The sequence below is a fragment of the Crinia signifera genome, chromosome 3 (assembly GCF_055691185.1).
Source record: "Crinia signifera chromosome 3, ASM5569118v1, whole genome shotgun sequence".
NCBI classification, from domain to species: domain Eukaryota; kingdom Metazoa; phylum Chordata; class Amphibia; order Anura; family Myobatrachidae; genus Crinia; species Crinia signifera.
This window is the reverse complement of record NC_139219.1, coordinates 260,776,718-260,804,425: the sequence shown is the minus strand read 5'-3', so window position 1 is coordinate 260,804,425 and position 27,708 is coordinate 260,776,718. Positions and strand designations below refer to the sequence as shown.

General features: G+C 45.4%; 1 protein-coding gene, 1 long non-coding RNA gene and 1 pseudogene across 5 annotated transcripts in view; 2 read left to right on the top strand and 1 right to left on the bottom strand.

The window, feature by feature from the left end:
• Positions 1–1,440: 1,440 nt before the first annotated feature.
• LOC146064460 (uncharacterized) lies at positions 1,441–14,766 on the bottom strand. Its single transcript, XR_014471811.1, has 3 exons — positions 14,485–14,766; positions 7,907–8,155; positions 1,441–1,661 (listed from the first exon to the last, which is right to left on the bottom strand). It is a non-coding gene; the product is annotated as an uncharacterized LOC146064460 (long non-coding RNA).
• RHBDD1 (rhomboid domain containing 1) overlaps positions 14,511–27,708 on the top strand; it is an 83,299-nt gene continuing 70,101 nt past the window's right edge. For all 4 annotated transcript variants that reach the window (XM_083177971.1, XM_083177970.1, XM_083177969.1 and 1 more), the window contains exon 1: positions 14,511–14,651. The gene's annotated coding sequence lies outside the window, so the exon portion shown is untranslated. The remainder of the gene's footprint in view (positions 14,652–27,708) is intronic.
• LOC146062994 (uncharacterized) lies at positions 20,793–24,653 on the top strand (annotated as a pseudogene).

The window sequence follows — 27,708 nt, the reverse complement described above, 5'->3', positions numbered from 1 at the left end:
AAGGTACTCTACCTCGCTGTGCTAAAACACACACATACACACCAACACACCTTCAACACCATTTATTCATTACCCTTCACTTTATTACACTGTATGCAAACACACATCTAAATACAGTATATACCTTTTGCAAGTGACATAAATATATTACACCATTTACACATATACTGTAATATTACACAAAAACACACAGACAACTTCTAACTGTCAATAAAAATTTATTCATAACAAAAAATATAAAAAAAATTAAAGTAGCAGGTCTGAAAGATCCTGCAGATCTGCAGCCAGCAGTAGGAGGTGCTCTCTCATTCCGTGGAGGGCACCTCGGACGCCCTCGCCAACTTCCCTCTGGTCATCTGTGGGCATGTTAAAGGGGGTTCAACATTACTATTGATATTCATGTAGACATTTTACATTGTGATACCTAAATTCAATCAAAATGACCTACAGGATGATAAATCATAGATACACACATAGGCGACTGCTTCCCACATGAAAAGAACTACTATGATGGTGACACCCACACAGTGGTTTACACTACACAATCTGTTACTTATAACAGAAATTGTCGATGTATGTTTCAAAAGCCCACCAACACTTGAACCTCACTCAAACTTGTCCTGCCTTACCACTCAGCAATGTACTATAAAGCTACAACCAGTATAAGTTCTTCCCTTTTTGCATAAATATAATCATGTCATGCCAATGACATGTGATCAAGTTGTGGCTCTCATTCCTGTCCTTTCTGTAATACATACTAACCTATGTGTGATGTTGCTGCTGCTGGTGAAGGCTAATACCATCAGGGTTTCAAAATGTATAAGCAACAGGCTAATGGATACATTATGGCCTTGTTTGTGATGTATATTTTATGCGCCTACCCTGCTTTTCAATTATCTATAGAGGCCAAACATTTTTGTACAATGTCCCCCATACTCCATTGATGCCATAGTCCATCGTGTCATTAAAAAAACATACAGATGTTTCGGGATTCATCTTTGCAGGTGATGGCGATGGCGTCGCCATCACCTGCATCCCCGCCATCTATATGCCGGAAGGGGACGCACGCGCACGAGGGGCGCGCGCGTCCCCTTCCGACGGTGCTGCCCTCGGTCGCCGGGTGCCCACACCGGGCGACCGCACCCCCCGCAGCCTCCTCGGGTCCCCCCCAGCAAAGATAAAACCGGCCCCATCTGTAACACAAACCACTAATCAAGTACATGAGGCTATAGATTGTAAGGTTGCAGCAGGGCCCTCTAACCCCCAAGTCTGTCTGTTGTTACCCACTTTGTTTTATCACTGTTTACTATTGTAAAGCACAACGGAATCTGCTGTGCTACATAAGAAACTGTACATAAATAAATAACTAATGAGGCATTATGTATACGTACCACTTTCCACAACCTCTGCACCCATTTCTTCCACCAGGTTGGTGGGTGGAGGGTAGTTGGCTGGTGGGAGGGTGCCTTCTGTCTCCGCAGTGTAGCTGGGTGGTGAAGAGAGGGTAAATCTGGAGGTTTGGAAGTGTGTAGGGGAAGGCTCGTGGGTTTGGGTAGGGTCGTGAGTAGGGGAAGGGTCGTGGGATTGGGTAGGGGAGTTGGAGTGGGTACTGGAGTGCGAGTGGGTCTCCTCCTCACGGGCCTGTCTTGCTCTTTCCCGTGCTGTGAAAATAAGATACAATAGAGCAATGGATGAGTGACAATTAAGGGACATTAGTTTATTCATAAAATTCAATATTCATATACAAGTACATATTATATCCACATGACTGCATGTCAATGAGGAAGTATCACACATATAGTATATGCCATTTATACCTCATTGACACCCACTTAACCTCATTGACACCCACTTAACCTCATTGACACCCACTTAACCTCATTTACTTATATTAGTTCTTAATGTGAAAATGAATGCATTCACTGGCAATTATGTGTTTATAGCGTAAAAACTCACATGAGGAGAAGATGAAACATCTCTGCGCCTCTCCAGTCCGTGAGCGGGTACCAGCCGGGAGCAGCGCGTCTGCCGGAGAAGATGTCGGGGTCGTCGCCGGGGACCAGGTGAGTAGGATTTCCTTCCTCAGGTACCCCTTTTGGATTACTTCGGATCCTGGACCCCGGAGACATCAGCCCTGGAGCCCAGGACCCTGGACCAGCCCCGGAACCAGGACCAAGGCCCCGGAACCGGACTCTTTAACCCAGGAGCCCCGGACCCAGGATCCAGGGACCGACCTACGGGCTCAAGGTAGGTAAGTATCAGTATGTGTGGGCTGTGGATGTATTAAACTTTTATTTTTCTGGGTGTCAGTGTGTTTTATTTAACTATTTTTTGTACTGTGGAACTACAAGTGCCAGCGGGCCCTTTAATGCCCCGCATGCTGGGACTTGTGGTTCTCCAAGTCACAGCATGCGGGGTAGGCTTGCTGGGACTCATAGTTCTACAGTATAAGACAATAGTTTTTATTCTTTTTTTTTTTACACTTTTCATCAGCCCGATGCCCACCGCCCAGGGGCATCGGGGACAGCCCCGGACTTTCAGCATGGGCTGGTAAGTCCTGGAGGGGGGGGACCCCTTCATTGGGGGGGTCCCCACTTCCCCAGGACCCCTACCCATGCTGACCAGCCACGGGGATTATGCTTTGGCCGCGGGACCTTATATAATAAGTGTCCCCCGGCTGTGGCATTACCCTGCTGGCTGGTTGGGTCTGGTGCTGGTTCTTAAAATACGGCGGACCCCTAGTCATTTTGTCCCCCGTATTTTGGGAACCAGCGCTGGGCCTTGAGCCTGGGGCTGGTTATGCTTAGGAGGGGGACCGCACGCCGTTATTTTTTTTTATATTTTTTTTTTCAACACACCGCACAGTACTGAAAATGTGCCGATTTTCATGACTGAAAATCGCACATTTTCAGGACTTAAAAATCGCCCGAAATCGCACTTTTTTCCGCAAATTCGCATCTCATTACATATGCGAATTCACTGCAAAAAACTCGATTTTTAAAAGGTGCTATTTGGTTATTACATTTCGCCCCTGGTTTTATTGCTATTTTTTTTCTGGGGGAGGGGTGTGGCGTTTGCGCCGCGAAAGCATAGCGTTATACGCTGCCGTACGGTACGCTGCCGCATGATACGTAGCAGTACAGAACGCTGCGTGGGGGTGATGTAAGCAAATTAGGGACATGGGTATATATAGGTGTGCTGCCATAAGGAGAACATGTCTGGGTCTGAGTTTGACAATGGTACTGAGCATGACCTCATCATGGCTCGGCTGGAGTCCATTACCTCCAATGTCCATAGGATGCCCAATGTGTCCCTGAGAGGTGACCAGCAAGTGGGGTCTGCAGGCCCATCTTCTGCAGGGCCATCTTCTACCTCAGAAGAATCATTGGGAACACAGCAGGTGGCATCCCAAGAGAGTAGCCCAGCCAGCACTTTGAGATCAGCAACTGGTAAGCGTGGCCGGAAGAGGACAACAGAGCAAACAACAACAAAGAACAAACCATTCCAACCGGAGGAACTACAAATACTGGTACCCCGCGCACGGGATTGGAATGAGTTGACACACAAGAGGTTGACACCCACAATGAAGGAGAAGATTTGGGACGACATCACTGCGGAGATTAATGCGGTTGCTCCACAAATACGTGAACAAGATCGTGTTAAAAAAAGTTCTAGTGTGTACAACACCGTTAGGCGTACTTATTACAAATACACAAGTACATGTGCTAGCACACACATTGCTCTGAGACTGTAAGGCCCTACATTGTTTACCTATTAGTGGTTTTATGTAATTATTACAAATATACGAACTCCGCACAGGTAGGGCCATGCAGGGTATTGAAGCCATGCCCTCACTGCGCTGAGCCAGTAATGATAACCATTACACCATCCCTACTTGTCCTAATTAAAGCAGTAATTTAAAAAAAAATAAGGTGATATGTCTAAATTTTCACATTCTGACATGTGTCTGATATTTCTATTGTCCTTAGTTATTGTGTGTAACCTGTTTCAGTGTACAATTGAATGAACCACAATATATAAGTATTGCAATACAGGTAATGTGTTTATACAAAGGTAAATGACAGCTCACGTTGCTATGCACAACCCACATTATTGCCATGTCACATATTCAATATATATTAAATGGCGACTGTGAATGTATATCAATATGCTCAATGGCCATGTTCAAGGTGATTAGTTTTAGTTTTGAACTAATGTAAGTTATGTTGAATGAAGCATCCTAAGAAATCAGTAGCATATAACAATGCATGCTATTACAAACTTCAGGTGTGAGATGTAATCATTTTTATTCTTTGGTTGCAGGTGGCATGATTTTAAATGCAACTTAAAGAAGAAAATGACCGCACGTTGGGAACACTGCCACACCACTGGGGCTGGACCCATGCCATTAAAACTGAAGCTCACCTCCCTGGAGCAGTTGGCCGTTGATTGCGTCGCTGTAGAGGAGATCCGGTGGTGAGCAACATGGATAGTGAGGCCCTAGTGGATGTATTTGTGGCTGAACTAGAAGGTAATTTGTTAGCATGACATAACTACTTTTTGATAAGTTTCAAGGAATGTGTTCTATTTCAGACCCATCTCCAACGTGCGGTAGTGATCTTCTTGAGGAGGAGACAGTGGCATCCATGCCATAGGTGCAGCAGCCCCCACCAGCCACACCGGATGTTGAAGGGTGGACGCAGCTGCTTAATACCATTCGGCAACAGGGAGAGTCAGCAGCAGAGCGGCTGAGTAGGACCGAGGAGGTCATGCAAGCTATTGTCGGCACATAGCAGGCAATAGCTGGGAGCCAGCAGGCAATAGCTGGCAGCCAGCAGGTCATTGCTGATCAAGCTGTTCGGCAAAATGACCTGCTGGTGCACCAAAATGACCTCCTCCTACGCCATAATGAGCTTGTGGCGGAGCTAATCGCCACCAATAGGGCCCTATTATCCGTCGCTTCTGCTGCAATTCCACCATCAGCACTCCCTGCTGCTCCCCCCAACCCACCAGCACAACGTGGCTGTGGCCGAAGAGCTACTGCACGTGGCCAGGCCCCTACCAGGGCCAAACGTCCACGAAAATAAAGTAGTATCCGCATTAATCTCCGCCCTTATGTCGTCCCAAATCTTTTCTTTTGCTGTGTGTGTCAGCATCACCTGTGCAATCCAATCCCGTGCAAAGGGTACCCACATTTGTGGTGCCTTCGGTTGGAATATTTTGCTTTGTTCCCCTGTTGCCCTCTTTCTGGTTCCATTACTGGCTGCTGGTCTCGAAGTGTTGTGCCTATACATTTCTTGTGAAGCCACCTGATGTGTTCCTAATGATTCTGCTGTGGCTATGTGTAAAATTTTATACACACTCTTTATTATTTACCCTTATTATTATTTACCCTTTATTATTTACCATGTGACAAGTAACATGGTTAAACTATGTTATAAATTGTTATTATTTAATAAATAATTTTTACCACCTCCACATGTGTGCTGTTTCCGATTAATGTAATAGTGAGATGTGCATTTATCTATGGTTAACAGAGTTATGTCCATTGCTTGTCGTGTAAATGTGGGTCAGATAGCAAAAATCCAGTCGTGTTTGCAGCATATATTCTATTATTTTGTAATGGGCCATTTAGGCAGCAATGCTTCTGTCACATACCTAGTTATTTCTGCATATTTGTTCAGCATGTTCTCTCCAGTTGCTGCATTCTCAGGATATTCCAGCCTGCACTTCTGCTGCCATACATTCAATGAAAGTCTGTGTGCTGCTAACTGCACACCTGTGAGAACCCTAGCTAGCCCAGAGACTCCTGGTCAGCCATTAACTCCTTGGCTCCCTGTTTGGTGAAGTCATGCTAGCTCTCCTCTTATGCACTGATTATTCCATGCAAGGCAAGGGGTTTAAATATTCAGCTCCTGGACTAAGAGGTTGCTCTCAGCAAAGTCACTACCACGTCCTGATACCAGGGCCGGTGCCACCACTAGGCAGCTCTAGGCATTTGCCTAGGGCGCCGGCACCTGGGGGGCGGCAATTCGCCCCTCACCCCCAGCGAACTGTGTAAAAAAACTTGCAGGAGCGGTCAGGGGTGTCCGTGCGGCAGGGGTACCTGCGGCGCCGTCATGTGTATAAAGCTGGCTGCGGCTGGCGGGGTCCCTGCAGTGAATAGAAAATAACTAGCGCTATGCACGCGGCGGCGCGGGAAGCGCTAATTATTTTCTATTCACTGCAGGGACCCCGCCGGCCGCAGGCAGCTTTATACACATGACGGTGCCGCAGGTACACGGACACCCCTGACTGCTCCTGCACTGCAGGGATGCCGGGGCAGCAAGTTTTTCCCTCAGGTACCACCCCCGGCACCGGGGCGACCCCACCCCGACTTGCCTGGGGCGCTCCGGTGCCTTGCACCGGCCCTGCCTGATACCAGGTACTCCACAGGTTCCTGGGTACTTGTGAGTTATCCGGGCTGCCGATTTTGTCCTTAAGTTTGGTTAACTTAAGGACACCCGACCGACGCGATGCCCACGATTTAGCTCCAAATCGGGGGCATCGCGTCGGTCGTGGCCGTTATAAGGGGCCGCGACGCGATGCCCCCGATTTCCCATAGACAGTAATGTTAAAAGACACGATATCGGGGGCATCGCGTCGGTCGTGGCCGTTATAAGGGGCCGCGACGCGATGCCCACGATTTCCCATAGACAGTAATGTTAAAAGACGCGATGGACCCGATTTCCCATAGACAGCAATGTTAAAATAAAATTACAATGTGAAATTGGGCAATATGTTTTTAAAATAAATGTTTCATGGCCCCCCACCACCGTTAACGCCACCCCGCTATTGACGCCAACCCGAAGCGTGGCGAGCGCAGCGAGCCCGCGAGGGGCGGCGGTACGCGTCCTCCGACCTTTTCATGCCCTACTATCCACTAGGGCGTGGAGTGAGAATAGAATAGTGTGGCGAGCGCAGCGAGCCACCGAGCCCGAAGCGTGGCGAGCGCACGCGGACACCTTCACAGGTATCCGCGTGTCCTTGCGGGCTTCACAGGTGTCCGCGTCCCCTCGCGGGGCTCGCTGCGCTCGCCACGCTTCGGGCTCGGTGGCTCGCTGCGCTCGCCACACTATTCTATTCTCACTCCACGCCCTACTGGATAGTAGGGCATGAAAAGGTCGGAGGACGCGTACCGCCGCCCCTCGCGGGCTCGCTGCGCTCGCCACGCTTCGGGTTGGCGTCAATAGCGGGGTGGCGTTAACGGTGGTGGGGGGCCATGAAACATTTATTTTAAAAACATATTGGCCAATTTCACATTGTAATTTTATTTTAACATTGCTGTCTATGGGAAATCGGGTCCATCGCGTCTTTTAACATTACTGTCTATGGGAAATCGTGTCGGAAATCGGGTCCATCGCGTCTTTTAACATTACTGTCTATGGGAAATCGTGGGCATCGCGTCGCGGCTCCTTATAACGGCCACGACCGACGCGATGCCCCCGATTTCGGGCGCGATGAAAAAATCGGCAGCCCGGATAACTCACAAGTACCGGTTCCTGACCTGCATCCAGCTATTGTGTGCTACATCTCTGCTGTGAAGCTTCCAGTAATCCTGCCATTCAGCTATATCCAGACCCTCATCAGTTGCTACACTGCAATCCTCCAACTCTGGTCCAGTCTCTGGTTATTCTCCGGTCAGCTCTACAGTGCTTACAGTTCACCAACTCTGGTCCAGCTATATCTTGATCCCAGCAGCTGTCAGCAAATCATCCAGTCATCCAACCATCCAATCTTCAGTCATCCAACTATCCAATCTTCAGTCATCCAACCATACAATCTTCAGTCATCCAATTCTCAATCATCCAATCGTCCAATCTTCAGGTATCCTTCTGTTTCTTTAAACTCAAATCCTGACCATTACCTTGTCCTCTCAGAATTTCCTGCATGTATTCTTGTTTATTTTGCAAAGGACTGCCATCTCAAAGAATTATTGAACCTGGTTATATTATCCGTTGTATGAGTTCATTCAATAAACTTGTTCGTGTTAACCCATCTCCTGCTGGTCACGCCTCTCTTCCTGAGATCCGCACAACACCATCAAATCCACCATCTGACCACTCCAGTCACGACTGATTCCACACACCCATCTCGTGACCGCTTCCAATTGAACCTGTGAAAAGAGTGTAATTAATCACTAATGACTAGAGGAGTGGATTGTATTGTGCTTAAGGTGCGGGCGTACTAATTGGGCGATCCGAATGCCTAGCGCATGAACCAGTGCTCTCCGAAAACTGAAACTTGCTTATGGACTCCGCAGATTTCTGCCGTGTTGGTTCGCTTACACTCGGTGTCCTGTCCGAATGCACGCCTACAAATGTTCGTGCACTCCCATGTGTACGCCCAGTTTTGCCCACTTTGAAACCACGCCCTTGTGTACGCCCACATGACGCCCATGTTACACCCATATATCCCGAGGGAGTTCAGTGCACATTTCTAGACGGTATTGGTGAGAACGAGTGCGCAAACACTACGTTGCACATGTGCATTGCGTTGCATGCGCAGATAGCTAAAAAGCGCCCTCCGAAAGAAGGCGGAACAGACCGCACCAAGCAGAATAATGCCTTATGTGCTTTGTTCCCATTTGGGTTTTTTTTTTTTTTTTATAGCACTGCATACATGTAATTTAGTGGAATGTGTTATTCTGCGACAATTTTATGTTTATCTGCAATGTACATTATATTTTGAGTTCTTCCAACATGGAACTATGTACATGTACTTTATATTACTTGCAGTTTTTTTCCAAATAAAGCAGTGGTTCCCAAACTTTTTTGAATCATGGTACCCTACAGCATCAAAATGTTTTGCCTAATGTTTCTTATTGAGAAATTTAGATAGATATGTATGGTTTTAACCCTTCTACAAGTTACCGAGTTGGGTCTGCCGGACTTTTAGTGCTTATGTTGAACATTGGCCCCCAGTTCTGCTGCCACTTTGCTAGCTACCTTATATAGACCCATACTTACCTCATGTTTGGTTACAGCTGTGCAATATTTGCCTAGAGAAATGACAGACTACAATTTGGGCAAATTTAATTTTATCTATATGGATCTGGTTCTGGAAGCTAATGGGGCCTACACATGGGGATATGTGCTGAGCATTCTGAGCAATGGTAGATCGAAGAGAACGCTCGGCAAGATCGCATAGCACACAGCGATGTGCCGCTGAGTGATCTGTTAGTGCCATTGTTCTCTGTTGAGATCATTGGCTCTGACGGGCGATTATAGATTTATCCATCATGCTGGATTTTAATCGCCATGCGATAGTGATGTACAGAGCAGCGAATCGCTATCGCATGGACCCTACACATGGAGCAATTTTAATGTAGGGGCATTTTCTAAGCCATCTGTTTAGATGGCTTAGAAAATGTCCTCAAATCGCTACGCATGTGGGCCTCTTTAGTCCAATATGAAATCTGATTGAGTTGGGGATGGCTAGTGCCCATATAAAGAGTAGTAATGACAAGGGTGTTCTCTGGGACACTTCTAATGACTTGCTTTTATCAAAAGCGTGATAGTGGGACCAAATGGCATAGGATCACAGCACTATGACAAATCCAAAAATAGGCTACTCTCGCCCACTACAGCAAATCAGAAGCAAAGGAACAGGACATACAGTATGTGGAACAAATGTAGTTCGTAGTAACACTTTAATCAAATCTGACTGTGATTTAGTGCAGGATTCCGATCTAGTCTTCAGTAAATCACATTTGACAATGTGACCTGGACCGAGGCTACTCTATGTTATTCTGTTTGATATTGTTGCCTTTTATTTTTAAGGTTACTTCCAGTTTTTAAGTTGTTTATTAACAGTATGTTCCTTTTAAGCTGCGCTTCTCCCAACAGCTGTGTGTGGGAAATGGGAATACATGTAATATTAGTTACACTGCTAAACACCAACAGTTTCAAACAGTGGGGCAGATGTATTAAGCCTTAACAAGAGATAAATGCAAAGGTGATAAGGAGAGATAAACCTCCAGCCAATCAGTTCCTTACTGACTTTTTTCAAATACAGGCTGTACCATGGCAGTTAGCAGGTGATTGGCTGGACGTTTATCTCTCCTTATCACCCTAGCATTTATCTCTTGTTAAAGCCTAATACATCTGCCCCAGTATTCCCAGATCTATAGAAAAAGATTGTTTATTTATCAAAATCTATAATTGGAAGAGACACTGGTTCAAGGTAACAACAGCCCTTTTTCAAGGTGCAGAATTCTGCACCTTGATAAAGGGGTGTTGTTACCCCGAAACGTTGGATGTCATGCACTTTATAATTGGATAAAAACATTTGGAATTAGTTGAGTCTCTGAGTGCCTCTATTGTTACGAACTGAGCAGATGATCTAATATGATGTGCACTGTCTTAGCTTAGAATAGAAATCAGTCTATGAAAGTTGTCCAGTACTTATCTGGTCATGGATTTAAAAGCAGACTGTCTCTCTGGTGCAGGCAGAGCCTTTCATTGTTCAATGATGCATACAGAGACTGTCCCGGAAAACCATGGTCTTATCCATATTTAATTAGATGAGCTCTACCCTACACTGGAAGTGCACACTGACTTGATAAAAGCTAATAACATGGTAATACACTTTCTTTTAATGGTGCTTATCCTTATATTGTGCTTCTGGTACTGCTGGATTGCCACTTGAGTAAGATCCAGCTTGTATCAATCCAAAAATTGAATTGAAAATGCTAAAAAAACTTTTGCTGCCTTTTAGTGGAAAAATAAGCATTTCTTTAAAGTTCATTGTAGGCTAGAGATATCTGCCAACATGCATCCAAGAAGTTGGAATAAATCTGTCATCTAGCCTCCCCCTACCCTATTCACTGCAAGAGAGCAAGTAAGGCCAGCACAACTACTGTAGTTTTTATTTCACTCAAGACTGCAAAACAGATACCTACTTCTGATAAGACTTGTTATATGCAGTAAAGGATCACAAACTGCCACATACATACATCGGTACAGTATTTATCAAACAAGAATCATTTTTGGTGTGCAATAATGACAGCATCAAACACAAACTTCTTGTAAAACAAAGAACTAGAAGACCTCTTGAGACTAGAGCTGCCAATTTACAGTATTCTCTACCATGTCTGATCCGACTCTCCTACAGATTTCACATTTTTAAATGCTATCTGAAAAATCAGCTCTTTATTATGCTACCTAGACTAAGGCCCTTATTCTGGTTCACTCGCAAAGACAAACTCCTTCTCAAATGGACAAAACCATATGCACTGCAAAGGAGGGGGGGGGGGCAGATGTAACATGTGCAGAGAGATTTAGATTGGATGGGTTGTTTTGTTTCTGTGCAGGGAAAATATTGGTTGCTTTATTTTTATACTGCAATCTAGATCTCACTTTGAAAAAAAACCCCACCCAAATCTAATTATCTCTGCACAAGTAACATCTGCCCCACCTGCAGTGCACATTGTTTTGTCCATTTGAGGAGGAATTTGCCTTTTTGATTGAACCAGAATAAGGGCATAAAGCTAGTAGGCTCTTATACCCCCACAGCAGGATTGCCTACTTTGTGCCTGCATTCTCTGGGAGAGGGTAACCAGCTCCTTGAAGCCTGTGGCGCAGCAGCCAGCATGACACAAAAGGGGTGGGCCGCAGCTATGAGGGAAATTATGTGTTTGGGCCGTGGCCAGCATGATAGAGTCATTATGGCCACGCCCCTGCAGTGCAATGCCAGTATTACAGGCATTACACAGTGGTGGGAGGTGCTACAATGACGCAGTCCGTGACATTTGGTCCCACAGACCTCCGCCGAGGGCAGGTCCTGGGAGACTGGCAGCAATGTGGGGGACTGATTTTCAGGAGTCTCCCAGCCATTTCGGGAGGGTAGACAACCCTGCCCTAAAGTACACGTTCTATACATGTCTGCTCATACTGCAGTCAAATGTAAACATAATTGGCATAGTGATTGGAAAGGACTGTATTGAATATCAAATACAAACAGAAAGAGTTATAAAAGGATCACCATTTCTGTACAGTTGAGTACACTCGTCCAGCTTGAGTTTAAACCGGAAAAAAGTTTGTGCTTGCTGTATTGTTGCTATGGTGACAACACTTCGAGAGAACTAGAAGAATACTCCTGATGACTTCATGAACTTTCTGCATATAGATGAAAACTCTACCTTCCAGGAGCTTCTCCAAGTGGTCAGAAAACTCACAGACGGTGACACCTACAGTATTTTCAGACACCCATTCATGCAGAGCAGAGACTGGCTGTTATATTAATGTTTTTGACTATTGGAAGGATGCTGATTGATCTTAGTCAGTGCTATTTTTGTAGGAAAATAGGTTCAGGAACTGTGGGCGGGGGCAGAAAATGGGCGGTGATGTGGGAGGAGCTACAAAAGGGGCGGAACATTACATTAAAAAAAGAAAAACATAATTCCTCACTCCGGCACGCTTATTATACATATGCCACACACAGAGATTCGCATTATACATATGCCACACACCGTGATGCCCATTATACATATGCCCCACACTGTAATGCCAGGCGTAAGTTCATCAATGTAGCCCGGAGGGATAAAGGGTGCTGGAACTGTGACAGAGCAAAGTGCCCTTTCAGGGCTTAGTGCCCGGCGGCTTGATACTCCGCCACTGGTGAGAGAAGGATCATGTGTATGGATGTTACACACAGACACATAAAACATACATAAGTAGACACATATGGACAATATGTGGCAGATGTGACGTATGTATATACACTTATAGAGTACATATTCAGTAAGTGAAAGGCACAAACACACATACACACTAGTGTGGTCAGTATGTGACAGGAGACATATATGTAGACCCACATGTGGTCAGTGACAGGCGTCTGACACACGGACACGCAGGTGGCGGCAGTGCAGAAGGGGGGACAGCAGGGTGACAGTGCAGGCTGGGTGCAGGCTGCAGGGCCCAGGGTGACAGTACAGCGGGTAACCGGGGCTGCCCTCCTCTCTCTTACCTGCTCCCGCAGTTTGAGGATCACCATGGTGCGCAGCACTTCCTCCTGCATGCAGCTCCTCCAGGCTCCGTGGATGGTGAGGGCGGCCTGTGCCCGCGGGGTGAGCAGTGGATGAGGGGGGGGGGGGGGGTAGCAGTGTGCACTCCGGCTCCTGCTTGCTGTACCATCTCCCGACTCCCACCTCACAAAGCCACGGCCACCGCAAAACCCTATGGGGGAGGGGGGGAGCCCGCAGATACTTGCTCCCTAACCAGCTGGAAGTGTGAGAGAGCAAAGTGCTCCGTTGTCTCACAGAGTTCCGCCACTCAAGCCAGGTACAGCAGGGAGCGGGGCGGACCGTCCAAGGTACTGATGCCGGGCACAGCGGGGAGGACCGAGCGGACGGACGAGCAGGGCGCCTCTGTGCAGCGGGACGGAGACCAAGATGGACCATGGAGGGAGTGTGTCCTGAGTCCTCACTGCTGCGGTGCCCGGCCGTGACTCACACAGCCGATATTGTATGAGCCACGGCCGGGCAGCGCAGCAGTCAGGACACAGAACAGCACGAAGCGGGCGGGCGGCGGCAGGGATGATCTTCCTTGCCGCCGCGGAAACAGAGATTGGAGATAATCTATGTGCCTGCGCCCGGCGTTGAACTTCCGGAACGCCGTTCCTGGTGAGGTCATTTTTCAACTGATCTTCAGGAACGGCGTTCCGGACCGTTCCGCCACAAATATAGCCCTGATCTTAGTTATAGCACAATAATACTTCTATAAGTCCATCGCTCAAGTTCTTTAAGAGCAATAATTGAAGGTTATTTATTCAACTAGTAAGCCCGCTCAAAGCAAAAGCTTTGAAAGCTAGTCTGCTACCTTCTGTGTTTGTGCGTGTGTGATAAAGGGATGTAGTTTCATTACAGGTCACATATCCATAGCGACCTTTCAATTCCACTTTATGATAGCAGTTTAAGAAATGTTTTACTGGAGTTTTGGAAATGTTTTACTGGAATTTTGGAAATGTTTCACTTCACTACTTTTAAATATACGCTATATGTGATGGCTCTGGGAGCGTCTTTCCAGTGAGCAATATGCAGGATGTGACTGTTAGAAGCTTTAGCTGTAGAACTGCAGAAAACTAGCTGCTAATGATGAATGCAGTCTTTTCCATTCACTTTCTATCTCTCTCACAGAGTGTAATAATAAAAGCTTCTCAATGCCTTTATAAATAAGATATTTGTAATCTATATCTGAGATATGTCAGTGCTTTAAGATAGCTGTAGACTCTCCTCAATGCAGGGGATTTGATGTCTCTCAACTGTGTTGGATTTGTTTTGACTGTAACTTCCCTGTCAGCTGTAAGTGTATAGCTGCTGCTACTGTCTCTGTCTCACTCTCTGCTGTAAGCTCAAAGAAAGTATATTATGTGCGCTGCTGTCAATTTGCTTGGTACAGCCTACACTGGCCATATATGGAGTTCCTGGGGGCTGAGCTCGCTCACCACTCCTCTCTCTTCTGTATTGTAGGCCTTCTTCCTGACTCTGCCTGGTGCTGCCCCTGTGATGACGTAGCCTGTTTTCTGAGATGCTCTTTCAGGAATGCGCTCTGGATCTGCTGCTGACGCTTCCTGGTAACTGCTGAGAGGGAGGAGACGCTGACAGCACTCTGGTAAGTCTCACTCCCCTCTGTGAGGTAGCAGTAATGGCTGGGTCCTGCTCTGCCGTCCAACAAGTCTGCTCAGGAACTGTTTAAAACTGTCACCTGCCTCCCCAGTATTTATCAGTTCCTCCACGAGCCTGACAACTTTATTTATGGCATTAGGTAGCATACAAAAGTTCTGCCCCTGTAAGCAGGTAAAATGGTATATTCCTCCAATGTTGTCAGATTATTCGGTCTATACCATTTTTACTTTATGAGGGGAAAACAGTCCTCAGTTCTCAATTTTCCTTTCTTGAGGAGTTTTAACGCCTTAATACTTTCTATATGGCATTTATTTATTACTAATGTTACATTTACCATCCTCTATGAGGAATTTACTGTATAACTTTAATACAACATTTAATATCTATGTATATATAGTATATAGTGTCTTTCACCACTTTGAGGGTATTACACTGCTATTGGCTGATAGCAATATGTTGGCCAAAGTAGGATCGTAAGTAACTGTCATCAGAGACTAGGCTTTTATGGGATGCGGTCATTTGGTCTGCAGCATGATGGTCGACATGGGAAGAGGTCGACATGGTTCTAGTTCGAAAAGTCTTTAGTTTGACAGGTCATTAGTTAAAAGGTCGACATGGGGTTTTTCACAGTTTTTTTGAGCCGACATGTGCCGACATTTCATGCCCTACCATCCACTAGGGCGCGGTGGGAGAATAAAATAGTATGCCGGAAGCATTGCGAGCGATGCGAGAGGATGCGGTGCACTTTAAACTGTTGAACTAGGGACCTTTCGACCTAGACCCATGTCGACCTAATGGTGTTGACTTAGTGACTGATGACCATCATGCTGTAGACCAAATTATCCCAACCCGCTTTTATAGGGTAACACAGTATATGGCAGCAGTGCACCACCATCAACATGGCAGTAGGCCTGTGCACTGAATTGTATAGGGACTATTTACTATAGTGGGTTATTAAGGTTAGGACTGTGATATTGTTATGCCAGGGAATGGGCTCTGGATTGTACCTAGATCAACCAGTGGCTGGCCAATATATTGTAGCACTGGACCACCAGGGCCCAGCATTATATAACCACCACCAGGGACTAGGCGATATATGGTAACAGTGAGGCAAGTTAATAAAGGTACATAAGTAGGTGTGTGGCATAATGTGTAATGGACATTGCGGTGTGTAGCAAAATATGTCATGGGCATTGTGGTGTGTGGCATAATGTGTAACAGCATTGCGGTGTGTGGCATAATCTGGCATTGGCGGCTCATACCTCTGTGGAGGAGGGGGGCTTCCACAATGCTGCCCCCCTCCTCTGCCGCTGGTCTCCACTGCCGGTCCCGACCCCCATTGTGGAACCGGCGCATGCCCTGGCCCCCAGCCTCTATGGGCTGCTTCAGCAGCAGTACATAGAAGCATATTCACAGTACTGGGTCCAGCACATGTGCAGAACCCATTTTTGTTTTTATGGGCTGCCCAGAGCAGCCTATAGAGACATCCCAGAGGGAGGGAACACAGTGGTGGATTTTGCCTGATGCAGCCCATAGTTAAAAACCACCACTGGTCAGGTGGTTTATTCTAGGTCACTCTTTCTGACAAAAACCCTTCTTAGATGGACAAAACCATGTGCACTGCAGGTGGGGCAGATGTTACTTATGCAGAGAGAATTAGATTTGGGTGGGGTTTTACTTCAAAGTTAGATCTATATTGCAGTGTAAAAAAGAAAGCAGCCAGTATTTACCCTGCACAGAAACAAAATAACTCACCCAAATCTAATTCTCTCTGCACAGGTAACATCTGCCCCACCTGCAGTGCACATGGTTTTGTCCATCTAAGAAGGATTTTGTCAGAAAGAGTGAACTAGAATAAGGCCCAGTGGGGCAGATGTACTAAGCGTGGAGAACAGATAAACTGGAGATAAAGTGGAGATAAAATGAAAAGAGATAAAGCACCAGACAATCAACTCCCAACTGTCATTTTCAAACACATTTCATTGGCTGGTGCTTTATCTCCTTTCACTTTATCTCCACTTTATCACCAGTTTATCTCTTCTCCAGGCTTAATACATCTGCCCCAATGTTCCATGGGCATTGCAGTGTGTAATGGACACGGCGTTGTGTGGCATAATGTTTCACAGCATTATGGTGTAGCATAATACATCACAGGCATAGCATCAATATCACTGTCTTAATTAAAGTGATTGATATTTTTTCTATAAAACACTTATTTAATTTTCATTACATTACATTACCTTAAATTTATTAGTTATTAGGCAGATATATTTTTTAACATCTTAGCCCAATGAGTATGTGAAGTAGAATAAATGATCTAAATTAGTAAATATAACAATGATTTAAATTAATAAAAGATGTTTAGAGAGCGCCACACAATTTTTGAAAAATTGATTACAGTTTATTATAAAAAATACATATAAAAATAAATATAAAAATACACAATTAGAAAGTATGTGAAGTGTCCATCATATTGGGATTTGTTTGTGATTGGTCATCACTGGCTTAAATTTGACCAGGACCTAACTAGAGACATTCTCCTTGAGAAAGACCGCAAATGCAGTTGAAAAAGCGGTCGTAGCTCTAGCTACTCATTTTGTGTGGAATTGTGGACTGACCAGGGTCGCCAGCTGCAGCAAGTAGGGGGTGGGGCCGGCGCGTATAGCACAAAAGGAGGTGGAGCCATGGGTGGGACTAACCAAATGAGATTGCAAGCAGTACTCACCGCTGCTGCTCCAGCCGCTCACGCTGTCGTTCTCGCTCTCCGTGCTGCCAGTCCATCAGAGCCCTGCAGTGGCTGCCACTCACTGCTCCCACCGCTGCCGCTCACGCTCTCCACTTCATGCTGCCAGTCTCCGCGGTGGCCGTCACACAGGACAGCGACGCCATGATGCCAGGTATGTCATGATGTTGCGCTGGTACTAGCACCCGCCCGCCGGAACTTTGGGACTCGCGCATGCACAGTCCAGCAAGAAGGCTGAAACCCTGAGAGGATGGTGGGGCTTTCCAGGGGACCGGGAGAAAGATTCAAAATTCGGGAGACTCCTGCTGAAAGTGGGAGGGTAGGCAACTATGCTTTGGACCATACAGTAGGTGCCGATTCTGTGGGTGCTGAAGGGCCCGAGCTCCCACGCAAATTGATGAGCACTCACGGGCCCGAGTCCCGCTGCTGGACCGAATACCTGCCTGGCCTGATTTGGAGGGTACATCCCGGGTATACCTCCCATTTCATGCGCTTATGAGAACTGAAGCCTTTTAGTTCTCCACCATCTGGGTAATTGGCCAATTTTATTTTCACTTGTATGCATACATGTATGTTTTTATGTGTATAAAATAAAATGGTTTCACACTATATACCATTTCTTCATTTATTTCCGGTATCATTCTGAGTCTCCTTTGGACGATCCAATGTACATCATCATCTGATTCAGGTTATTCTCCCATCGAGAGGAACGTATGGTATTTACATGGTGATAAAAACAATCTATTTTTGGAGAAGAGGATCGTTCCTTCACCCATAGGGATGTATCATTCTCCTTTTAAAGGCGCCATCGGAGGGAACACCTATACAGTATCTTCGTTTTTATGTTATTTGTTAGTGGTGTAGGTTCACCCACCTCAGGCTGCCAGGTGCACTGACTGACCCATCTTTTCTCTGTTGATAGTCAAAAAAACCATGTTGACCTTTTGACTGTCGACCTAACTCGTGTGTCGACCTAGTCACATGTCGACCTAGAACCTTGTCGACCTTGCTGTATGTCGACCTAACGGTGTCGACCTAATGACTGTTTATCTAACTGTGGTCGACCAAAAGATCCACACCCATCTTGCATATCATCTGCCTTTATCGAATTGTTTGTATGGGGCTTTTGATTTGGGTGTGGTGTGTTCTAACATAAATCTAAATTTCAGTGTAAAAATAAAGCAGCCTGTAATTACCCTGCACAGAAACAGTATAACCTACCCAAATCTAACTCTCTATTTCTTTCCATTTTACATCAGTCGCACTTGCAGTCCTGAAAATGTTTGCTGGGTTCCTAAATGTATATTCATATCCAGTGGTGTAATTGTAGCTGTTCCTGCAATGCACTAAGTTACATTTTGTAAGCTGTTTTGTTATGATAAGTTGTATCTGGAAGACTGCCAAGTTACTAGTACTGTATGTGTCTGGTTACACAATGTAAAGCTTTGTACACACAGGGCGATTTTAAGCACATATAGCTGGCAATATGGTTGCTGAGCGACTATATTGCCAGTGATTTGTATGTGCTGTAGGCGATAAATCGCTGGGTGCGCGCTTCCGTGGTCACTGGTCGCAGAGCATGCTCCTGCGAACAGCTATTTCCCCCTGGGGCTCCCCCGGCAGAGTCTCCTTTTCATTAGCGACCATCTCTGGTCACTGATGAATACAGGACACTGAGCAATATATTACTCAGCCAGTGGCGTAACAATAGCTCCGCAGACCCCGCGGTCGCTTGGAGGTGCTAGGTAAGTTTGGGCGCCGTAGGGTCTGTGGAAGCTATTGTTAATGGGACTGCCGCCGAATCTCTACTGCCTGCGCAGTGCCTGTCTGCACTGAGTCCCGATGCTCCCCCTCCTCCTGTCCTCCTGTCATTTGTAAAATGGCCACCCCCTTCACAGCAAACAGTTACTAAGGATGCTAGAGGAGGCAGAGACCACCTCTTGCATCCGAAATAATGGTCTGCCCTAAGGCGGTGGCCATTTTGTATGTGACATTCTGAGAGAGGAGCAGGAGCACCAGGACTGTAGACAGCAGCAGGTCCAGCGGCGGGGGGGGGGGGGGGGGAGGGGGGTGTACCAATAGTAGTTATGCCAGCAGGGCTGCCAGCTGAAATTGTGGGACACAGGACTGACAATAGGCAGGGCCCCCACACCTATTGTTACAAAAAATATTTTCTACAGATATTTTGTATATACCGTGCTAGTTGGCACTTCACGGAGGTGTTACAACGTACCTGCAACATATATTTTAAAGGTAAGCTGTAACCCCATAATGCTCATTACATATTGTCACACACCGCTATGGCTATTACATATTATACAACACACCATAATGCCCGTTACATATTATACCACACACCGTAATGCCCATTGCATATTATACAGCACACCGTAATGCCCATTGCATATGGTACAGCACACCGTAATGCCCATTACATATTATACCACACACCGTAATGCCCATTGCATATTATACAACACACCGTAATGCACATTACATATTATATTATTATATTATATTATACCACCCACTGTAATGCCCATTGCATATTATACCACACACCGTAATGCCCATTGCATATTATACAACACACCTTAATGCCCATTACATATTATACAGGACACCATAATGCCCATTACATATTATGCAGCACACTGTAATGCCCACATAAATGTGGAAAGGTGAAACTGTCACCATTATTTCATCCTCCACAGCCTCTGTGTACATTGTTGGCAAGTGACTCATCAGATGCCAAACATTTTCAACGGAACATAAGAACATACAATTCTTCTTTCCAGATGACCTCTTTTGGAACAACAAAACAAATAGCCGAGCCAGGATATACTGTATGCCAACATTCAAGGCACAGGGGCAAGTATATCATAAAATAGGAAGCCTCCAAGCTTTGCCTACTGAATTTAAACAAATTTACTTTGTTGCAGATAATATCCAACAAGCTGAGCAGCGTTGCCAAAACTTTCAAACCATAAAACAACACTTGGTGTAGCAGTTGCAAGAAATATTTCATCGAGAAAATTAGCTACATAAAAAGCTTCAAATCGACTATAGAGAAAGTCGCACCAGAAGTCAAATTAATTATTTTAGCAGATAAAACACCGCAAGGTGAACATGGGAGACGTTTCAATGCACCAGTGGCATCAGAAGTAGCAGTAATAATGTCTGGAACACAATATGGAAGTCGAGATATACTATTGGAGACAAAAACTTGCAGAAACTCACAGATCTTATGATGCCTTACAGTATCCAATATTGTTTCCAAGAGGAGAAGATGGATACCATTTTGCTCTATGTCAAACCAATCCAGTTACAGGAATTCTGACAACACGAAATATTTCAGTTATGGATTTCTATTCATAAATGATCATGGTGCGTTCTTCAAATTTCAATATTCTTCTCCAAGGTAAAGACCTATTCCACCAGTTCATCAAGGACATGTATGCGAAGATTGAATAGGAAAGACTAAGGTACATTCGTCTGAATCAGAGGTCACTCAGGGTGGATGAATATGCGCATTTGAGGGATGCTATTATCAACGACGGTAATGTTGATCATTTTGCCTTCAAGCTTCCCTGGTGGTCCAAGATATATGCACGAGCATACACAGGAAGCAATGGCGTATTTGCAGAATTATGGTCGGCCAGATCTCTTTTTTACATGCAATCCCGGTTGGACTGAAATCCAAAATGAACTATTTCCTGGTCAGAAACCCCACAATCGTCATGATTTGTTAGCAAGAGTTTTCCACCTGAAACAAAAGACTCTCATGAATCTCATTACCGAAGGCAACATTTTTGGAAAAGTACAATGTCATATGTATACAATAGAATGGCAAAAGCGAGTACTTCCTCATGCTCACATTCTGGTATGGCTTCAACAAACTTTGCATGTACAAAGAGTTGATAGCTTCATCAGTGCAGAAATACCAAATCCAGAAGAAGACCCAAGCCTATTTAGCATTGTAACAAGTCAGATGGTACATGGTCCCTGCGGAAATTACAATCCATGTTCCCCTTGCATGAAGAATGTAAAATGCACAAAGAGAAATCCACGTTGCTTTTTAAAAGAAACACAAACGGGAAAAGATGGGTACCTACTCTATCGACGCAGAATCCCATCAGATGGTGGTTTCACAGCAAATAAGACAGTTCGGAGATCATCTGTGGTTGTGGATAATACATGGATTGTCCCTTCTTGTCCACTTTTAACAAGAATCTTCAATGCTTACATAAATGTAGAGTTTTGCAATTCTGTCAAGTACATAAAGTACATTTGCAAATACGTCAAAGGCTCTGACATGGCTGTTTATAAACTAACTACTAACGAAAATGAACATAATGAAGTTCATCTGTATGAAATGGGAAGGTATATTGGCACCAATGAAGCAGTATGGAGAATACTTGATTTTCCGATTCACAAGCGCCACCCAACAGTCATTCACTTAGCCGTCCACCGCGAGAATGGACAAAGAGTCTATTTCACTACAGAAAATGCAACGTTCACGGCTCCCTCCAGAAACTACCCTTACAGCCTTTTTCAAACTTTGCTCAGAAGACGAGTTTGCTTGCACAATATTATACCACCAAGTTCCAAGGTATTACACGTGGAACAATGCAAACAAAAAATGGATTTCTCGCAGAATCGGACAAAGTGTTCAAGACCACCCAGGAATCAAGTGTAGTGTTGCACTTGGTCGAGTGTACGTAGTGCATCCAAACAACTCGGAATGTTTTCACCTGCGATTGCTACTACATGAGTTACGAGGACCTACTTCATTTAATGATCTTAGAACATTTCAAGATAGACTTTGTGAATCTTATAAAGAAGCATGCCAGCTTAGAGGACTTCTTGAAAATTATGAACACTGGAACAGGGCACTTGTCTATCACCAAAGACGTTACGTAACCTGTTTGCTGTTATGCTCCAAATATGCTCCATGACAAGTCCTTTACAATTATGGATTGACCATAAGGAAAGCCTGTCTGAGGATATACTACATCAGGCCCGACTTCAACAGCACAATATAGATCTACAATATAATGACTCCATCTTCAATACAGTTCTAATTATTATTAAGAACAAGATTAAATCATTAGGTGGATCAGATCTACAAACTTATGGATTGCCACAACCTTTAAGAGACCAACATTCAAGAGTACCTAATGATTTACTAGCAGAATTATCTTACAATACAGATCACCTTACACAATATTTAGAAGAGAATGAATCAAAATTGGTTCCAGATAAAAAAAAAAAAAAAGCATACGTCACAATTCTGGATTCCCTTTCGAATCAGAGTGGTGGCATATTTTTTTCTGGATGCTCCAGGAGGAACAGGGAAAACTTTTCTTATTAATCTTCTTTTGGCCAAAGTACGTCACAGAAAGGAAATTGCTCTGGCAGTTGCTTCATCCGGTATTGCTGCTACACTCTTGACAGGAGGTAAAAAAGCTCACTCTGCTTTCAAGTTACCTTTAAATCTAGCAAACACAGAGATTCCTACTTACAACATTTCCAGAGGATCAAGCAAAGCAAAGATTTTGCAGCATTGCAAACTCATTATCTGGGATGAGTGTACTATGTCACATAAGGCTGCATTTGAAGCCCTAGATGTCACTTTAAGAGACCTAAGACTTAACAATATGATAATGGGAGGTATCACTCTGGTTTTGGCTGGTTCGACAGACATTACCGGTCATTCCGCATGGAACCAGAGCAGATGAATTGAAGGCCTGCATTAAATCATCTTATATTTGGAACACCATTGAAAGGCTCAGACTAACAACAAATATGCAAGTTATCTTCATGAGGATCCTTTAACATTTTGCTGACAAATTTCTGCAGCTTGGTAATGGAGTTTTGGCTTCTGATACAGAGGATGGTTCTATATCAATTGTAAACATTGGAAAAACTGCGACGACCCATGAAGAACTCAAGCAAGCAGTGTTTCCTGATTTTAGTTCAACACTTTGCCAATCCTTCTTGGCTTAGCGAACGAGCTATCCTTGCACCAAAAAATGATGCTGGTAATTGCACCAACAGGCAACTGTTAATGACATTGCCTGGTCCAATTCACATTTACAAGTCAGTCTACACTACATGCGATATAGATCAAGTGATCAACTACCCAACTGAGTTTGTGCATTTACTCGATCTACCTGGAATACCTTCACACATTTTAGAGTTAAAAATCGGTGCTCCTATTATGCTTCTCCGGAATCTTGATCCTCCTTCATTGTGTAATGGAACACGACTGATACTGAAGAATTTGATGCCCAATATTTTGCATGCCACCATTATGACTGGACATGCTGCAGGTAAAGATTGTCTTTCTTCCTAGGATACCGATGATTCCTTCAGATGTACCCTTTCAGTTTAAACGTCTTTAAGTCCCTGTTCACCTTTGTTTTGCAATGACCATCAACAAAGCACAAGGACAGTCTTTAAAAGTTGTCGGCCCAGATCTTCAAATTCCATGTTTCTCACATGGTCAGCTATATGTGGGACGTTCCAGAGTTGGAAATAATAAAAATCTTCCCATTTTAGCTCCAAATGGAAAGACCATCAACGTAGTTTATCCAGAGGCTCTTCAAGGTTAAAGAAATAAAATGTAAAGAAATTAAACCCAAATTTCTTTAGCACAATCATACTGCACTAAGGGCGGGATGTATTAATATACATCGCCGCCCTTCGCCTGCCAGCCGCCGCGATGCTGCCGCATATGTACTAACATATGCGGCTAGCGTCGGGTTGCGGTGACTGAGACCCCCGCGATACCGGTGATGTGGTCTGCGGGGGTCTCCGTCACATCCCGGCAGCTGGCAGTGTCCCCCTGCATCTCCTCCTCCCCCCTGCAGCCGGATGTCCTGCCGGCTGTGACACCTGCTGGGGGAGGAGGAGATCAAAGGAGAACGGGAGGGGGGCGCGCGGACGGCGGGCGGCGATAGAAGCCCACAGGCTTCTATAGGGTATCGCCACCCTCTGGAAAACGGGGCGGACGGGTAATGGTAAATAGGAAAATGCAGTAAAACCCCAGTTTTACCGCATTTTCCCTTTAGTACATCCCACCCTAATTGTAGTCCTCTCCACTATACGCTGCACATACATTTTCCATGAGAACCTATTAATAAAAAATCTATATAATAACTTAAAGAGCGTCTGTGTCTGTAAGTTGAAGAGTGTGTGTGCATGTGTGTCTGTCGCCTTTGCGGACACACCGTGGCACTCAGAGCCACCAAATTCAGCAACAAGCTACCTCCTGGACCCGGTGGTGTGCCCCTCGAAGCCATTTTTGGGAAATTTCACTTAGAAATTTATAAAACACCAAGTTTTAATTTGATTCAAGCTGATAATTGTTTGGATGGTGGTGGGTTGCGAAACAAATCTATAGGTGGAGGGGGTATGGATATTGTGGGCATTATTGGTGTTTGGGGGTCCCCAGTTGATGAGAAATTTTCACTACAGTGTCACCGTAGGGAGATATCCAATTGCGGTTTAGGTGGTCTTTTAGGGACCCTGTTATGCACACGGGTGTCCTCTCCAATAGTTATGGACATGGGTGTCCTCACCAACCCTAACTCCGTTGCCTCTACCTGGAGTCGATGGACAAATGCAGGGCTAGTCTTCACCTGGGCCCCTCTCGGCTGAAGGGCGAATTAGGTCCGCCCCACTCCGCTACAGGCAGGTCTTAAGTATGGACAATTCATCCGCCGAGGCCAGGAGAGAACAAGGGTAAAACTAACTGAACCAACTGGTGAGGACAACCAAGCCCTAAGGGCGGATGTGAGGGACGCCCCGTGAACAGGAAACTTCTGAGGTAATACGTTTACCGGTGAATGTAACAATACACATGAGTTGACACAATAAGAAAAGAATACTAGTGAACCCAGGGGGGTACAGGTGTAACAATACACTACGATGACGCAATATTAGAATAACGAGTGTGCCCCCACGGGGTAATACCATGGGATTCAGGTGTAACAATACACTAAGAAGATGACACAAAATATATAAATGCACGGTGATCTCAGAGTAAGAAGGTAAGGGAGAAATCCCAACTTATCTGAGAACAGTGACTGCTGCAGGCAAGGCAGGTAACCACCAGGAAAATAGCCAGGAGGCGGATGGGAATGCTTAATGCTGCAGCTGGAAATCCACTGACAGGCAGGAGCAGGACAAGACAGCCAGGAACCGGGAACACTCAGAACGCAAGGCATGAACGGTAACCGGCATCTGAGTCCCCCGGTGAAAAGGTTTAAATAGAGAGCCAGCCAATGGTGAGCAGCTGCGGCTGATCACCTGGGCGGGCGGCTGAGCCGGAGTCTTCCCCTTCCGCCTGGTTGCCTGATGTCCCCCGTCGCCTAGGCAACCGGTGCAGCTGTGGGGGAAGAGACTGAGGAGGCGGACCTGGACGCACGGCGGCGTCTGCCGGATGTCGCGGCCGCGTCCAGTGACGCGAGGGCGTCTCGGCCGCCTAGCAATAGCCGGGACGTGCTGCAGGGAGTCCGCCGGGCTAGCGCCGGCACTACCCGCGCGAGCCCTGACAGACCCCCTTTACAATCCCGTTGGTCTCTTCTCCTGGAGCCTATGGTCTTCCTCAGTGATTGACTATCATTAAGGGAGACCGTAGGCTCAAGGAGAAGAGACCTAGGGGTTTGTAAAGGGTTCCTAAAAGACCACCTGGACCCTAATTGGGAATCCTACTATGGTGACACTGTAATGAAAATCCCATCAGTTGACGACCCCCTGTAGGTGTACCAAACACCAATTATGTCTACAATATCCATACCCCCCACCTATAGATTTGTTTCACAACCCACCCCCATCCAAACAATTATCAGTTTGAATCAGAACTTATTTTTTAATCCTACTTTCTTGATTGTACTTCTATGTACACTTATATTTTATCACAATTTATTGAGTAAATTGTACACTTTAACATGGCAAAACTTTATCTCAGTCTTATTCTTCAACTTCTTACACTCCAAACCTTATCAATGCACCCATTGATGATTGCGATGGCTGGATCGGTGGATTGGCCCGGCGGGTGTAGGGAAGAATTTGGCCCATTGCACCCATTCCCAGTGGTGCGGGTAGCGTGCGTCACGTTATGATGCCATGTGGCCAGGCCCGCGGACCTGCTCCCACACTCAGGGGCTGCCCCACTGTTTGGTAGAGATGCCCGGTGCATGTGTTTTACAGATCTCCAGACCTCAGAGACTGCTGCAGGCAGGATCGGTGAGGGGAGCGGCAGTGGCAGGGAGTGGTGAATTTATAATTAATTATGGCGCGGTAAGTAACGTCCACCCCGAACTCCACGCACTCAGCGCCTGTAATTACACACCCTAGAAACTGTACCATTGAGTATAGAAATGGAGGTGTGGCCACGTCCCTTTCTGATTTTTTACCTCAGATGCTGGAAGGTATGTCATAGGTGCTTAATCTCAGGAGTGGATGTGGAATTCATCAACACATACAAGTTGTCAACTCAGGAGTGTTGTGTTTCAAACAACAACACCACACCTGATTTCATTGCTGTCATTGAGTATCAATGCAAATACATTAACATTTTTTGGTGGAATCTATAACAAATTACAAGCTTAGATCTTTGGCACAGCATACTGTAAGATGACATTTTTCAGCAATTTTGGAAATAAAGAAAAACCCAAGGTTTTTCCGGGCAATGCCAGGCGGGTCAGCTAGTATGAAATAACTTAGGGCCTTATTTTAGTTCACTCTTTCTGACAAAATCCTTCTTAGATGGGCAAAACCATGTGCACTGCAGGTGGGGCAGATGTAACTTGTGCAGATATAATTAGATTTGGGTGGGGTTTTACTTCAAAGTGAGATCTATATTGCAGTGTAAAATAAAGCAGCCAGTATTTTCCCTTCACAGAAACAAAATAACTCACCCAAATCTAATTCTCTCTGCACATTTTACATCTGCCCCCCTGCAGTGCACATGGTTTTGTCCATCTAAGAAGGATTTTGTCAGAAAGAGTGAACCAAAATAAGGCCCTTAGTATTATTGTATACAGCATTTGCATAAGTAGGACAAGCCACACTTCAAATTTTCATTCAAACACATTGTTGTTATAAAGCAGCATGACCCCCCCCCCCCCATTTATTGTGAGTAGGCTTAAAAAATGCAGGCGCGTGGCAGCTGAGGTTAGCGACAAATAATGACTTTAAGCATGACCTTACAGTTTGTACATTTTGGAGGCAGTGGCAAAGTTTGGAAAATCATTGGAGAAGAATGTTTCCTGTGTTTCTGAAGAACCTT